Source organism: Coregonus clupeaformis, chromosome 5 (genome assembly GCF_020615455.1).
Source record: "Coregonus clupeaformis isolate EN_2021a chromosome 5, ASM2061545v1, whole genome shotgun sequence".
NCBI lineage: Eukaryota > Metazoa > Chordata > Actinopteri > Salmoniformes > Salmonidae > Coregonus > Coregonus clupeaformis.
The window spans coordinates 23,395,939-23,412,835 of record NC_059196.1 but is presented as its reverse complement, the minus strand read 5'-3'; positions in this window follow the sequence as shown (position 1 = coordinate 23,412,835).

Below are 16,897 nucleotides of genomic sequence, written 5' to 3'. Positions count from 1 at the left end.
ACAAATGGTCGTGGTGGTTCTCCATCCCTGGGTCGGCTACGCAGAGTGCGGTGAGCCCGGTCTAGCAATGGCTTCTCCTCTAGCCCGAGCAGCTCCTGAAGTAGCTGGGCCATGTACTCCGTGGGCCTTGGGCCCTCCACTCCCCTCCGGTATTCCCAGTAGACGAATGTTGTTCCTCCGCATTCTACTTTCCATATCTTCGCATCTATTATCGAGGAGTGCCACCCTAGTTGTCAATGAGCCGACGTTAGCCTCTAGCTCGCTAATGCGAGTGCTGTGGTCTGTAGCACCTCGCTCCAAATCCGATAAAGTCACCCCATGTGCGTCGAGCTTATTCTGTATACTCTCGATAGATTTTTTAAGCTCGTCTTTGATCGTTGATATCTCTGACCTGAGATTGGTAGAGAGACAGTCAATTTTTCCGAAAATGTCGGCTTTGAGGGTACCTATCACGGATTGCAGCATCTCCACAGTCAGTGTTTCCGTGGGGCCGGCATTGGCAGCGTTCGGTGGCGGGGGTGAGTCGGGAGAAGTTGCAGGCTTGTTGCGGCCTGCTCTTGCAGACTCTGTTTTTGGTCGGGTTGATGTCATTACGAATTTAAATTTATTAAACTTGAACTGAGTTGTTTATGGGTCTCTTCAGACGCCTGGGCAAACAGAAATGTATGCAGTTTTGCAAAGTTAAATATATAAATTTGGTCACTAACTCAGGAGCGATAGGGAGACGCGTGCTACATCCTTGGCTTCCAACAGCGCCCCCCCGCACACAGGTGGACTTTAACTAATTATGTGACTTCTGAAGGTAATTGGTTGCACCAGATCTTATTTAGGGGCTTCATAGCAAAGGGGTTGAATACATATGCACATACCACTTTCCCATTATTAGAAGAAAAAAAGATTGTTGAAACAAGTTTGTTTTTCATTTCACTTCACCAATTTGGACTATTTTGTGCATGTCCATTACACGAAATCCAAATAAAAATCCATTTAAATTACAGGTTTTAATGCAACAAAATAGGAAAAACTCCAAGGGGGATAAATACTTTTGCAAGGCACTGTAGCTAGGATGCATCTCCGACAGCACTTGACGTACTCCTTCACATCATGCTCCATCTTGGTCCAGAAGAAACGCTGCCTTGCCAAATAATGGCGCCGGAGGAAATGGCTTCCGTTTTAAGGCCCCCTAACCAATTGTGCTATTATGTGTGTTTTTTCACTTTATTTGTAATTTATTCTGTACATAATGTTTCTGCCACCGTCTCTTATGACCAAAAATAGCTTCTGGATATCAGGACAGCGATTACTCACCTCGTATTGGACAAAGATTTTTCTTCAACAAGTCGGAGGCGAAGGATATTCTACAGACACCCGACAAGGCCCAAATCCCCGTCATTCTCATGAGAACGAGACGGAGATATCGTGGACGTAGGTCGGGGTGCTTTGTAAGGATCTGACGTCGAGCGAGTAATCTGCCTCTACCATCAGTCCTATTAGCCAACGTACAATCATTGGAAAACAAAATAGACGACCTACGATCACGGATATTCTACCAACGGGACATAAAAAACTGTAATATCTTATGTTTCACCAAGTCGTGGCTGAACGACGACATGGATAACATACAGCTGGGGGGATATACACTACATCAGCAAGATAGAACGGTTGACTCCGGTAAGACAAGGTGTGGCAGGCTGTGTATATTTGTAAACAACAGCTGGTGCACGAAATCTAATATTAAGGAAGTCTTGAGGTTTTGCTCACCTGAGGTAGTATCTCATGATAAGCTGTAGACCACACTATTTACCAAGGGAATTTTCATCTATATTTTTCGTAGCTGTCTATTTACCACCACAAACCGATGCTGGCACTAAGACTGCACTCAATGAGCTGTATAAGGCTATAACCAAACAGGAAAACGCTCATCCAGAGGCAGCACTCCTAGTGGCCGGGGACTTTAATGTAGGGACATTTAAATCCGTTCTACCTCATTTCTACCAGTATGTTAAATGTGCAACCAGAGGAAAAAATACTCTAGACCACCTTTACTCCACACACAGAGACGCGTACAAAGCTCTCCCTCGCCCTCCATTTGGCAAATCTGACCATAATTATATCCTCCTGATTCCTGCGTATAAGCAAAAACTAAAGCAGGAAGCACCAGTGACTCGGTTAATAAGGAAGTGGTCAGAGACGCAGATGCTAAGCTACAGGACTATTTCTCTAGCACAGACTGGAATATGTTCCGGGATTCTTTCGATGGCATTGAGGAGTACACCACATCAGTACTGGCTTCATCAATAAGTGCATCAATGACATCGTCCCCACAGTGGCCGTACGTACATACCCCAACCAGAAGCCATGGATTACAGGCAACATCCGCACTGAGCTAAAGGGTAGAGCTGCCGCTTTCAAGGAGCGGGACTCTAACCCGGACGCTTATAAGAAATCCCGCTATCTCCCTCCGACGAACCATCAAACAGGCAAAGAGTCAATACAGGACTAAGATTGAATCGTACTACACCGGCTCCAACGCTCGTCGCATGTGGCAGGACTTGCAAACTATTACAGACTACAAAGGGAAGCACAGCCGCGAACTGCCCAGTGACACGAGCCTACCAGACAAGCTAAATCACTTCTATGCTCGCTTTGAGGCAAGCAACACTGAAGCATGCATGAGAGCATCAGCTGTTCCAGATGACTATGTGATCATGCTCTCCGTAGCTGATGTGAGTAAGAATTTTAAGCAGGTCAACATTCACAAGGCCGCAGGGCCAGACGGATTACCAGGACGCGTACTCCGAGCATGCGCTGACCAACTGACAAGTGTCTTCACTGACATTTTCAACATGTCCCTGACTGAGTCTGTAATACCAACATGTTTCAAGCAGACCACCATAGACCCTGTGCCCAAGAACACTAAGATAACCTGCCTAAATGACTACCGACCCATAGCACTCACGTTTGTAGCCATGAAGTGTTTTGAAAGGCTGGTCATGGCTCACATCAACATCATTATCCCAGATACCCTAGACCCACTCCAATTTGTATAACGCCCCAACAGATCCACAGATGATGCAATCTCTATTGCACTCCACACTGCCCTTTCCCACCTGGACAAGAGGAACACCTACATGAGAATGCTATTCATTGACTACAGCTCAGCGTTCAACACCATAGTGCCCTCAAAGCTCATCACTAAGCTAAGGACCCTGGGACTAAACACCTCCCTCTGCAACTGGATCCTTGACTTCCTGACGGGCCGACCCCAGGTGGTAAGGGTAGGTAACAACACATCTGCCACGCTGATCCTCAACACGGGGGCCCCTCGGGTGCGTGCTCAGTCCCCTCCTGTACTCCCTGTTCACCCATGACTGCATGGCCAGACACGACTCCAAGACCATCATTAAGTTTGCTGACGACACAACAGTGGTAGGCCTGATCACCGACAACGATGAGACAGCCTATAGGGAGTATGTCAGAGACCTGGCCGTGTGGTGCCAGGATAACAACCTCTCCCTCAACATGATCAAGACAAAGGAGATGATTGTGGACTACGGGAAAAAAAAGAGGACTGAGCACGCCCCCATTCTCATTGATGGGGCTGTAGTGGAACAGGTTGAGAGCTTCAAGTTACTTGGTGTCCACATCACCAACAAACTATCATTGTCCAAACACACCAAGACAGTCGTGAAGAGGGCACGACAAAGCCTATTCCCCCTCAGGAGACTGAAAATATTTGGAATGGGTCTTCAGATCCTCAAAAAGTTATACAGCTGCACCATTGAGAGCATCCTGACTGGTTGCATCACTGCCTGGTATGGCAACTGCTCGGCCTCCTCAACTGCTCGGCCTTCTTAAAACTGCATTGTTGGTTAAGGGCTTGTAAGTAAGCATTTCACTGTAAGGTCTACACCTGTTGTATTCGGCGCATGTGGCAAATACAATTTGATTTGATTTGAAGAGTTCTAGCTTGCCCTTGGTGGCCGACAAGGTCATGCACACCACTCAATGCTTTCTCCTTCTGATAGAAGATTTGTATGTTTAAAGTAATGACTAAAGTATTTCCACCCCGATACTGTATAAATGTGTAAACTGTGTTAGAGTTATAAGACAATAAAACCACTAACAGGGAAGATGGGTAGAAACTGTTGGAGACAAGCATTCCATAGTAAGGGGGACCTAGAAACTGCTAAACTTAAACATTCTATACTGTGGAAATTCACAGGTCGCCTAAAGGTGGGCGGAGCAAAGTCCTTTGTGTGGACACATATAAAAAGGCTGTGTGTGTTTTTAGTGTCAGAGCTCTCATGAATAAAGAAACTGATTCATTGCAGAAATGGGACTTTGTTTAATTCATTATTAACTAGAGTCTTACAACCTTAGGGAATTATTCAAAGCTTGAGTAACAGTTGAACTATTAGAGATAGAAATTCTCGTGACAATTGGTCCTTCGAGCCGGATCGCAACACCCGTAACATCAAAATGAGAAGGGTGGGTCCGTAATGACTCATGGTAGTAGAGGCCATTACCAATAGTATCTGTATTGAAATAGTATCAAGAATGGACTATTAATAGATACAAGGGGGGATACTTTATACTATAGACTCTCTAATGTATAAGAGGAAGAATTCTTAATGTATGAGATTTTCTAGAATTATCGAGATTAAACCGTAACGGGTAAATCCCTTCATGTATTAGATTTTCTAGAAATATCAAGATTACTCAATAGAAAGAAGACTCTTTAATGTATGAGATATTATAGGCTTATCAAGAATACGCCATGGGAGGTAAATCCTCAAAGGAGGACCTGGAATTAACCGGGGATGAGAAGTATATGGTGTTTGTCACGATCGTTGGAGGAAGTGGACCAATGCGCAGCGTGATGAGTGAACATACTTTTTATTTTATTCACCTCACGAAACAAAACAACAAAACGATACGTGAAGTCCTAGGTAACAGACACAAACCATACACGGAACACGATCCCACAAAACACTGTGGCAAACAGGCTGCCTAAGTATGGTTACCAATCAGAGACAACAAGCAACAGCTGATACTCGTTGCCTCTGATTGAGAACCACCCCGGCCAACACAGAAACACAAGAGCTAGATAATAAACCTAGAACACAAAACACATAGAAACAACACACCCTGGCTCAACATAACAGAGTCCCAGAGCCAGGGCGTGACAGTGTTAAAGGATAAAAGGGATATATACTATGGACCCATTTGGGGGAAGAAGTATGTTTTTTTTTGGCATCTCGATGTAGACAAGTTAGAGTCTATGATTATACAGATGCATGTAAACTGTGGAACTGATCTAAAGAAACAGCGAGTAGAGGGGCTAGACACTGCTAGGGTGTGGCTCTCTGAGGCTCGGAAAAGAGAAGTGAAGGTTGAGGTCTCAGTGCCTCCCCCAGAGCAGAGGGCAGAAAGGTTATATCCAGTCCTGGCAGAACAGGCTGGGAAAGAGAACCCAGATGATGAGGTTGTTGTGTGTAGAAGAAGAGTAGGACAGGTCCCCACACCTCCTCCGCCATATGACGGCCAAGCCGGAATGTTGGAGGAGGAAGGAGCAGGGGGGGGTAGACCAGTAAAGATAAGAAAGAGGGGGAAGTGTTAGGAAGGGAACTCAGAAAACGTAGAGAAAGTAGGGAGAATAATAGACAGGACCGAGCAAGAAAAGAACAGAAGGGAGAAGAGTATTTAATAGCCACACTAGGCGAAATAGCTGGTAGGGGTAAAAACCCAGGAGAGAGAGGAGATAGGGCAGGAAAGAGTGAGGGCTATGGGGGAGGGAAGAAGTGCTTAAACTGTAAAAAGGGAGGGCACTTTGCCAGAGAGTGTGAGGCCCCGTGTAAATACTGTAACAAAACAGGCCATAACCATCGCGACTGCAGACATAAAGGAAAGGGCAAGCGGGATAATCGGGGTGGAAAGAGAGAAAAAACCTATAAACCCGGTTCTGGTAATGAGGAAGAGGAAGATGAGGCGTGACTAGATCTAGAGGAAGGGGGAGTAGACTCTAGTGAAGAGGAGTCCGAGGAACCCATTGATCTGAGTTGTAATGTGGACTATTGAATTGAATATGGATATGAATCAACTATAGCAAGTATTGATGTAAGGGATGTTATGGGTTACGTTAGGTGTACAAGGATCAATGGTTGCTGTGGAGAAGGAAGTCATAGGGGGTTGAATGTTTGGTATGAAAGGGCTAGCTAGTTAGTGTTGCGGACTAGTGACGTTTAGAGTGGTGACGTAACTTGCTATGCGACATGGAAGTAGTTGTTTACCTTGCTTTGCAAGGATCGCAGATTTTGTGGAGCAACGGGTAACGGTGTTTCGATGGTGAATGTTGTGGATGTGTGTAGAGACTCCCTGGATCAAACCCAGGTAGGGACAGAAAGCAAGACTTTTACATTGATGCTATTGACCTAGATCACTAGGTGAATTGATAACATTATACGGGAGAGATTTTCTTACCAACACATAGCGGATGGTATAACATAGGAATTAAAGTTGCATCGATGTGAATAGATGTTTTGTTTGTTTTGACTATAATTTAAAAATAATTTGTCATCTGTTAAAGTACCGTTATATGGAATGTTAGCGATAGAGAATAATAGATTTTGTAAGAGGGTGAAAGAAAGTAGTGATGGTTGGGCTATATTGTGATATGTAGGACGTATTGGGATAATGTGAAGCACATATCTAGAGAGTTGAATATGGAACGTTCTTTGATAAATTGTATTATTATTATTACATTCTATAGTTTGTTATGCAGACAGTTCATTACTTCTAAAAATGATAATCTGTTTATGGTACGTTGAACAATGGGAGATAGTTGTTACTATTAGGCTGATGAATTAAGTACAATTTTTTTGTAAGTTCTGGATTTATTAAACAATAGGTTTATATTTTAAAACATCAATGCAACAGGTTGTGATGATTCAATTACTAGAAAGGGGTTATAGGTTTATAGTAGAAGGTGTAGTGAACTTAATGAAATGTGGTATTATCTAGTGTCTTCTGAGTGGGAGTTTTCTTTTTTCCAGGATTGATGGAAGTCTCCTATAATATTATGTTAAGGGGAGAGTAGGAGACAAAGTCTCAAACAAATGTTTTTAATAGATGCATGGGATAAAATAGCAAGGCTTACTTATGCAGAGTAAGTGATTATATTGGCTAATTAATTAAATATGACATTTAAAGGGGTGACATGAACAATAGAGGGGGAAACAGATATTTCCTATGTTGTTGATCAAGTAAATGATAATTTGTTTTCGTTACTTTGACCAGTGGAATTATTCAAAGCTTGAGTAACAGTTGAGTTTAACTATTAGAGATAGAAATTCTCGTGACACCTTCATACTTTGGGGCAGCACATACTGATGTCTCTTTTGTTTGCTCAAAGGGTCCTTTGTCACCCTTTAAAGCATTCCATCTTAGACCCTGAGCCGCTGTTTGATGAGTGCAAGGGTTCGTGAATATAATCCATCCCTCTCTCGTCTTCAAGGCCGTCTTTTGCGGTTCACGAACAGGATAGCCTTTGAAATCGTAGGATCAAGTTCTTGGCTCCGCTGAAGCTCCTCGAAAGAGATCGCAGGAAGGGAGTCTTGGCCTGGAGATGTGAGTTGTTGCATAGACTGCACTAACTGTCCTGCTCGAGCTTCAGTCACTACATCCCACTGATCATAGACTTCACAGACCGCTTTCACTACTGCAGAGCCACAGGTTAAAGGACAGCTGTCGGACTGATTTCCAGAGATTTTCCCAGCTTGCTTTGTTACTATGTGACTCTGGACCTTCAAGCGAAACACATCTTGAATCCCATCTTCTCCTTTAGCATCGGCTTCAGCAAGCAGACTGCCATAGTTCTCACTGATCAACCTGTCACTAATTAACTTGGCAAGTGGGTCCCTACTGAGGGTGTCAGGCACAATGTTCTTTGTCCCTGCGATGTGCTTCAGATCGAATGAGTAGGGCGCCAATTTAGCTACCCAGCGTTGCTCGCAGGCATCGAGTTTTGGTTTCGTCATTATGTATGTGAGGGGATTATTATCAGTCCAAACTGTAAATGAATGTCCCTTGAGCCAGTGACTAAACTTTTCACACGCCAACAACTCTAGTCTGTGGGCAGGATATCTTTTTTGTGAGCCACTCAGTGTTTTACTGGCAAAAGCGATGGGACGTGCTCCATCTTCACCAGTAGGTATTTGAGACAGTACAGCGCCCAACCCATCCAGGGAGGCATCGAATGACAGGATCAATGGCCTTGTGAAATCCTGATGAGCAAGAACAGCGCAGTTTAGCAACTTCCCCTTAAGGCTGTTAAGTCCAGAATCACACTCATTAGTCCAGTCAGTAGGTTTCAACTTTCTGAAGCTGCCAGCTTGCTTCTCAGGCTTCACCTTCCCTCTTCTCTTCTGACCTGCAGTGAGAGCGAAGAGCGGCCTGGCAATAGCAGAACAGTTTGGAATCAAATGTTGATAGTAGAATATCATTCCTAGGAAGGATTTGATCCTTCGTACAGAGGGCGTGCACCCATCTTCCTCCATTAGATCCGACTTTGTCATCTTGGATATCACATCCACTTTTGTCGGGTCCACAGCCACCCCATCACCATTAATGACATGACCCAAAAATCTCACGACTTCCGCAGATTTTATGGGGCTCAGTTTCAGGTTGTGCTGTCTCAGTTTCTGGAACACCAGCTCCAATCTATCCAAGGCTTCTCTTTCGCTTGGCGCAAACACCAGGAGGTCATCTAAGTAACACAGCAGGCTACTTGTCACGATCGTTTATGGAAGATACGGACCAAGGCGCAGCGTGATAAGCGTATATTTTATTAAGTACTTAACACGACACAAAACAACAAACAAACGATACGTGAAGTCCTAGGTTACACAAAACAAACCTTTACGGAACAAGATCCCACACCGACTAGTGCCAAACAGGCTGCCTAAGTATGGTCCCCAATCAGAGACAACGAGATACAGCTGCCTCTGATTGGGAACCACCCTGGCCAACATAGATCTAAACGATCTAGCACATCAACATAGAAAATATAACACAGAAACTACACACCCTGGCTCAACATTTCAGAGTCCCCAGAGCCAGGGCGTGACACTACTGAAGTTTAGGTCCCCAAAAATGATGAGCATCATCCTCATAAATTAAGCTGGACTATTGCATAGGCCCTGCAGCATTCGATTGTATTCATGCAGACCCAGTTGGGTAGTGAAGGCTGTATACTTGTTGTCCTCATTTTTGTCCTCCTCACACATAGTATGTATGTTGTAAAAGCCTGACGTCAAGTCCATCGTACTGAAGTAGGTGTTGCACCCTAGGGCTGCAAGACAGTCAGATTGGTGTGGAAGTGGGTGTGCATCTTTGAGTGTCCTTGCATTTAGCCATCTGAAATCTGTACATATACGGAGCCCACCGTCTTTCTTCCACACCATTACTAGAGGGGAAGCATATTCACTGACGGATTTCCTGATTATTCCCGGTTCCTCCATTTCTTAGTTTCTGGTAGTGGGCAGGCAGAACCCTACAATATGGTAGGCGAAACGGTCTGTCATCTGTGAGCTGAATGCGATTCTCAAAGCCCTTGGCTTCGCCACAATCCAGAGCGCTCTTGGAGAACACATCATTGTAGTTAATAAGTAACTGAACTACAGTAATTCCTCTCTTGTTGCTTGACTGACTTTACAGGGTTCGATGTCAACCTCTCCCAACCCTACATCTAGCAGTCTCTGCTTCAAATCCACGGAGTCGGTTGTGATGGGCTGCTTCCCCAGAGTTCCCCCTTCCATCTTGCAGGAGCCTTGGAAAACTGTTAAGTCCTCCACAGCCAGACAGGGAGACACATCAGCCAGCTTGCAGTTTCTCTTTAGAGTGATAGATTTGTCCGATAGGTTAGTGACTTTCATGGGCACCCACCTGTCGCCCCACATGGGTGTGATGACTCAGCCCACCATGATGTTTCGTGGCATGGTCTTGGATGAAGTGGGTTCGACCACATTAGTGCTCCCTGGAGACATTGGCACACTGTTGGGAAGCATCCCCCTTACTTGATGCTCTTGTTTAGCAAGGAGTGTGACAGCCTGGTTGAGTTTGACTGTCCCTATTTTTCTGGGCATTTCTTCACTCTGCCAGCGTGTCACGCTAGTCATCATGTTCAAGAAGTATTCACCTGCAGGTGATGGCTGTGAAGTACATTCAGATATGAGTCTCCAGTACTTGTTAGTACCCTTCATTTGATGCATGAGGTGCTTTATCAAGTTTGTACCGAGAATGAGATCATCATGCTGACCTGGGACTATGAGCACAGGAACTAAACAACTCATCCCATACACCTTAAGGTCAACTTCATATATGCATTTTGGTTGTGCCGTTTTCCCCCCTACACCAATGAGAATGACTGGCTCTGACAGTGGCTTCTTCTTTAGACTAATATTTTCAGAAAGCATTCTTTGCTCTGCTGCCTCGCTTAAACTACAGGCCATGTAGCTGGTGTCAAGCATCCCTTTCAATTGGTACTGGTTATTTAAAGTGACTGGGCATAAAACAGTTAATCAAATGGTGTTACTCTTTGTATATTCTGCGCTATTACCCGAACCCCTTCTGGTGCTGCACTACATGTGTTCACATATCATCGTTCTAAATCTTCATCACACTCAAGGGTTTGTTTCTCTTGCCCCACATATCCAATCTCCAAATGCGGGCCCACTAGTTTAACGGCTCTGCTCCATTGGTTGCTTGTGTGGGCTCCTCACTGTATCTAGGCCCAGGCTTCAGACAGTTTTTCTTCCAGTGACCTGATTCGAAGCATGACAAACACAGACCCTCCCTTCTACAGTGTGCAAGCGTAGAGTTATTGTACCTTTACACACCTTGCAGTATTTCCTGTAAGAGTACCCTTGGTTAGGTGGGTGCTGCGGTCTTACTGTTGTCTGAGTGTTCTGCATTAGCACAAGATCAAGTAGACTTATCAAGGTTTGCATGCAGTTTCCCTCAGTTTGATTAGAGGGTATGACAAGTACCTCACTCTGGCTAGGAGACACTGGACAAGTTGTCACTTCATCTTCAAGTACAGGCATCTGGACATGTGTGGCCACCTGTCTCACAGCAGCAGGGTGCTTTGACCTGGTCAGCATTCGGGCTTTCATTTCAGACTGATACTCGTCTTGACGTTCTTGAATCTCAGCTGCCGTCCACCTATCAGCTGTTTTGAACTTTAGAACCGCAGAAAGAGAATAATCTGGGCAGTGTTTCACAAACATCATCGTTACCTCTCGGCTGGAGTCCTCGATGTGCCGACCCTGCCTCCTCAAACACTCGTCGGCCACATCTACTGCCTTGTTGAGACGGATCCAGTACTCCATGGCATTTTCTCCTAGTACTGGCAAAGTCTTATAGAAATCGGCAAGAGGCATGGATGAATATGTCGACTCACTGAAATGCTGTTTCAGTATATCTATTATCACTTTAGGGTTCTCGTGAGGTTTCAGAGTGTCACACCCTGATCTGTTTCACCTGTTTTGTGCTTGTCTCCACCCCCCACCAGGTGTCTCCCATCTGTCCCCATTATCCCCTGTGGATTTATACCAGTGGCCAGTCAGTCTTGTCTCGTCAAGCATACCAGCGGTTTTCCCGTACTCCTGTTTTGCTCTAGTCCAGTTTTTCCCGGTTTTGACCATTCTGCCTGACCTAACCCTGAGCCTGCCTGCCGTTCTGTACCTTGTGACACTGTTCTGGATTACCGACCTCTGCCTGCCCCGACCCTGAGCCTGCCTGCCGTTTCTGTACCTTTCGGACTCTTCTGTGGGTTACTGACCTCTGCCTGCCCTTGACCTGTCGTTTGCCTGCCCCTGTTTTTGTAAATAAGCTTTTGCTATTCCGAACTGTCTGCATCTGGGTCTTATCCTGAGTCGTGATACAGAGATGTATTGCTACGGAGTGTTATCTTTACGATGTCTCTAGCTCTCCCCATAAGCTTGGACATGATCTCATGTGACTGTTCTATGACCGGCATGCCCCTTTTCCTCAGGTAAATGTCCATGAGCTCCTCCCATTCATATACTTAGTACTTATCAGACCCATCCCCTCTGAAGCATGGGGGCTCTCTCACGTCAGACTGCATGACCAACTTCATACCAGATATATTAAGGGAGGGTGTGTCAGTGAATGTCTGGCCTGCACTGGTGCTCTGAGCATGTGCACCTCTATCCTCCTTCCTCTCACCTTCCTCTCACCTTCCTCTCTAATCTGAGCTGATATAGACTGTCCCATCTGATGAGTGAGTTGTGTGATAAGATTTCCCAAGTCAGGATTGGCCACCTCTGAACTATCTGAGGGTGTGTCACTAGGCATATTTACAGGAGCTGAGGGTATGTTGTTAGGCACCCGAGTAGAGCAAAAGATAGGTGAATCTACAACATCTATAGTTCTAGCAGGGGTCTGAGGCAACTCCCTGAAAAACCTCCCTCTCCCAAGACCCAGTTCAAGCTCATCACTGGGAACACTGTCACCTTTTCCAACAATATAAGTAATATTCACTATATGATACGCAAATAAATGGATGAGTAATAAAATGAAATATATGTATGAACAATTTCAAACGAATCAGAGTTAATCTAAGAGATATACCTAACACAACAGCAGTTTTTTTTCCCCTTGTGTGTGTAAGAGATTTCACTTCCAACCTATCTATAGCATAGCAACTCCGGGCGACTAAGCTGGTGTTGATCAACGGCGATTCACGATGATCCATGTTGATCCGGGTCACGGCACCAATGTAACCAGTTCTGTACCGGTACCTTTCAACGTTGTGTTCTGGTGAGGTGTATGTGGAAGGGAAAGGGAAAGGAAAGCTCTGGACACAATTCTGCCGGTTGTCTCTCTTTTTAATGACTGCATGGAATGGATACAAATGCAACGCAAACGTTAATACTGCCGTCTGGACTCTCATTTGCCTCTCCTCATCACGCTTTGAGCAAACACACATCAACAAAAAAATGCATTGTACAAAATGTTCATATTTTCATTTAATAAACATTGCACACCAATACACTAATAATTTGCTAATAAGTGCTAAATATTGCTTTTGAGTGTACTATTGTACTATTATACCCAAGGCATACTAATGAGGCGACCGGACTGGTAACAAAATGAACGACAGCTAACTAGGCACATTAAACATGAATTACAAAAACTTCACATTTTACAACATACCTGCATAGAATGGATGCAAATGCAGGCAACGTTAATGCTGCCATCTGGACTCTCATACATACAGTGGGGGAAAAAAGTATTTAGTCAGCCACCAATTGTGCAAGTTCTCCCACTTAAAAAGATGAGAGAGGCCTGTAATTTTCATCATAGGTACACGTCAACTATGACAGACAAATTGAGATTTTATTTCTCCAGAAAATCACATTGTAGGATTTTTTATGAATTTATTTGCAAATTATGGTGGAAAATAAGTATTTGGTCACCTACAAACAAGCAAGATTTCTGGCTCTCACAGACCTGTAACTTCTTCTTTAAGAGGCTCCTCTGTCCTCCACTCGTTACCTGTATTAATGGCACCTGTTTGAACTTGTTATCAGTATAAAAGACACCTGTCCACAACCTCAAACAGTCACACTCCAAACTCCACTATGGCCAAGACCAAAGAGCTGTCAAAGGACACCAGAAACAAAATTGTAGACCTGCACCAGGCTGGGAAGACTGAATCTGCAATAGGTAAGCAGCTTGGTTTGAAGAAATCAACTGTGGGAGCAATTATTAGGAAATGGAAGACATACAAGACCACTGATAATCTCCCTCGATCTAAATTGTGTTGATGTTATGATGTCATCAACGGGAGCCATGCTTTTACTCCTCAGTTTGATCAAAGCGTGATGAGGAGACGTATGTGTTTATGTATGCTCCGGTCTTTTGAATGCACGTTAGCAAATGTTCAGAATGCCCGTACGATTTTCGTACGGGCATTCTGCACTGTCTTTTGTCTTTTGTCAGGCAAATATACTTACAGTGGGGAAAAAAAGTATTTAGTCAGCCACCAATTGTGCAAGTTCTCCCACTTAAAAAGATGAGAGAGGCCTGTCATTTTCATAATAGGTACACTTCAACTATGACAGACAAAATGAGAATTTTTTTTCTCCAGAAAATCACATTGTAGGATTTTTAATGAATGTATTTGCAAATTATGGTGGAAAATAAGTATTTGGTCAATAACAAAAGTTTCTCAATACTTTGTTATATACCCTTTGTTGGCAATGACACAGGTCAAACGTTTTCTGTAAGTCTTCACAAGGTTTTCACACACTGTTGCTGGTATTTTGGCCCATTCCTCCATGCAGATCTCCTCTAGAGCAGTGATGTTTTGGGGCTGTCGCTGGGCAACACAGTCTTTCAACTCCCTCCAAAGATTTTCTATGGGGTTGAGATCTGGAGACGGGCTAGGCCACTCCAGGACCTTGAAATGCTTCTTACGAAGCCACTCCTTCGTTGCCCGGGCGGTTTGTTTGGGATCATTGTCATGCTGAAAGACCCAGCCACGTTTCATCTTCAATGCCCTTGCTGATGGAAGGAGGTTTTCACTCAAAATCTCACGATACATGGCCCCATTCATTCTTTCCTTTACACGGATCAGTCGTCCTGGTCCCTTTTCAGAAAAAACAGCCCCAAAGCATGATGTTTCCACCCCCATGCTTCACAGTAGGTATGGTGTTCTTTGGATGCAACTCAGCATTCTTTGTCCTCCAAACACGACGAGTTGAGTTTTTACCAAAAAGTTCTATTTTGGTTTCATCTGACCATATGCCATTCTCCCAATCCTCTTCTGGATCATCCAAATGCACTCTAGCAAACTTCAGACGGGCCTGGACATGTACTGGCTTAAGCAGGGGGACACGTCTGGCACTGCAGGATTTGAGTCCCTGGCGGCGTAGTGTGTTACTGATGGTAGGCTTTGTTACTTTGGTCCCAGCTCTCTGCAGGTCATTCACTAGGTCCCCCCGTGTGGTTCTGGGATTTTTGCTCACCGTTCTTGTGATCATTTTGACCCCACGGGGTGAGATCTTGCGTGGAGCCCCAGATCGAGGGAGATTATCAGTGGTCTTGTATGTCTTCCATTTCCCCTAATAATTGCTCCCACATTTGATTTCTTCAAACCAAGCTGCTTACCTATTGCAGATTCAGTCTTCCCAGCCTGGTGCAGGTCTACAATTTTGTTTCTAGTGTCCTTTGACAGCTCTTTGGTCTTGGCCATAGTGGAGTTTGGAGTGTGACTGTTTGAGGTTGTGGACAGGTGTCTTTTATACTGATAACAAGTTCAAACAGGTGCCATTAGTACAGGTAACGAGTGGAGGACAGAGGAGCCTCTTAAAGAAGAAGTTACAGGTCTGTGAGAGCCAAAAATCTTGCTTGTTTGTAGGTGACCAAATACTTATTTTCCACCATAATTTGCAAATAAATTCATCAAAAATCCTACAATATGATTTTCTGGATTTTTTTTCCTCAATTTCTCTGTCATAGTTGACGTGTACCTATGATGAAAATTACAGGCCTCTCTCATCTTTTTAAGTGGGAGAACTTGCACAATTGGTGGCTGACTAAATACTTTTTTCCCCCACTGTACATATGAGATGAGTAGTGCAAGATATGTAAACATTATTAAAGTGATTAGTGTTCCAGTTCTTAAAGTGGCCAGAGATTTCAATTGGCAGCAGCAGCCTCTAATGTGCTAGTGATGGCTATTTAACAGTCTGATGGCCTTGCGATATAAACTGTTTTTCATTCTCTCGGTCCCAGCTTTGATGCACCTGTACTGACCTCGCCTTCTGGATGATAGCGGGGTGAACAGGCAGTGGCTTCGGTGGTTGATGTCCTTGATTATCTTTTTGGCCTTCCTGTGACATCGGGTGCTGTAGGTGTCTTGGAGGGCGGGTAGTTTGCCCCCGGTAATGCGTTCGACAGACCGCACCACCCTCTGGAGAGCCCTGCGGTTGCGGGTGGTGCAGTTGCCATACCAGGCGGTGATACAGCCCGACAGGATGCTCTCAATTGTGCATCTGTAAAAGTTTGTGAGGGTTTTTAGGTGCCAAGCCAAATGTATTCAGCCTCCTGACGTTGAAGAGGCTCTGTTGCACCTTCTTCACCACACTGTCTGCGTGGGTTGACCATTTCAGTTTGTCAGTGATCTGTACGCCAAGGAACTTTAAGCTTTCCACCTTCTCCACTGCGGTCCCGTCGATGTGGATAGAGGGGTGCACCCTCTGCTGTTAACCCTCTGCATTAACACAATAACCACAACTACACATATCACAAAGATCCCGATACTGCATGGAATACTGAAAACGAAGGTAAATACTGACCAGGATGCAGCGCAAAAACGACAATCGAAGGACCTCGGGTCATGAGCTGCGGCAAATGGTGTCTGAACCGTCCCTCAACCCGTCAAGACTTTCCCAGGTCCCGGGAGATTGGACCCGCGAGACCTCCGGAGACGTGTGGGAGGACTAGGGTGGGCAGGTCATTACTACACCTGTCCGTCCAGATGGCTGAAATCAAAGGCCGGCTGGGATGATTGCGCCTCGAATGACTCCAAGCACACGGACACGATGATAACAAGGACTCTTGCCATCCACAGGGAGACACTGTAGATGGGGCAGAAATGTTCCCATCACCTGAGCCGGTTGTGGACGACAAGAGCGACCTGATAGCCAAATTCACATACACCAAGAAATGTACCTTACGGAAGCTGCTGAGCTGGCCCAAGAGATAGCCGAGGAGAGGAACGAAGCTCTGCATAAAGAGAACATTGGCCTGAAGAACCGGATGAGAAGCCTGAGGAGCTCCGTGGAAGACATGGACACCCTCAAGG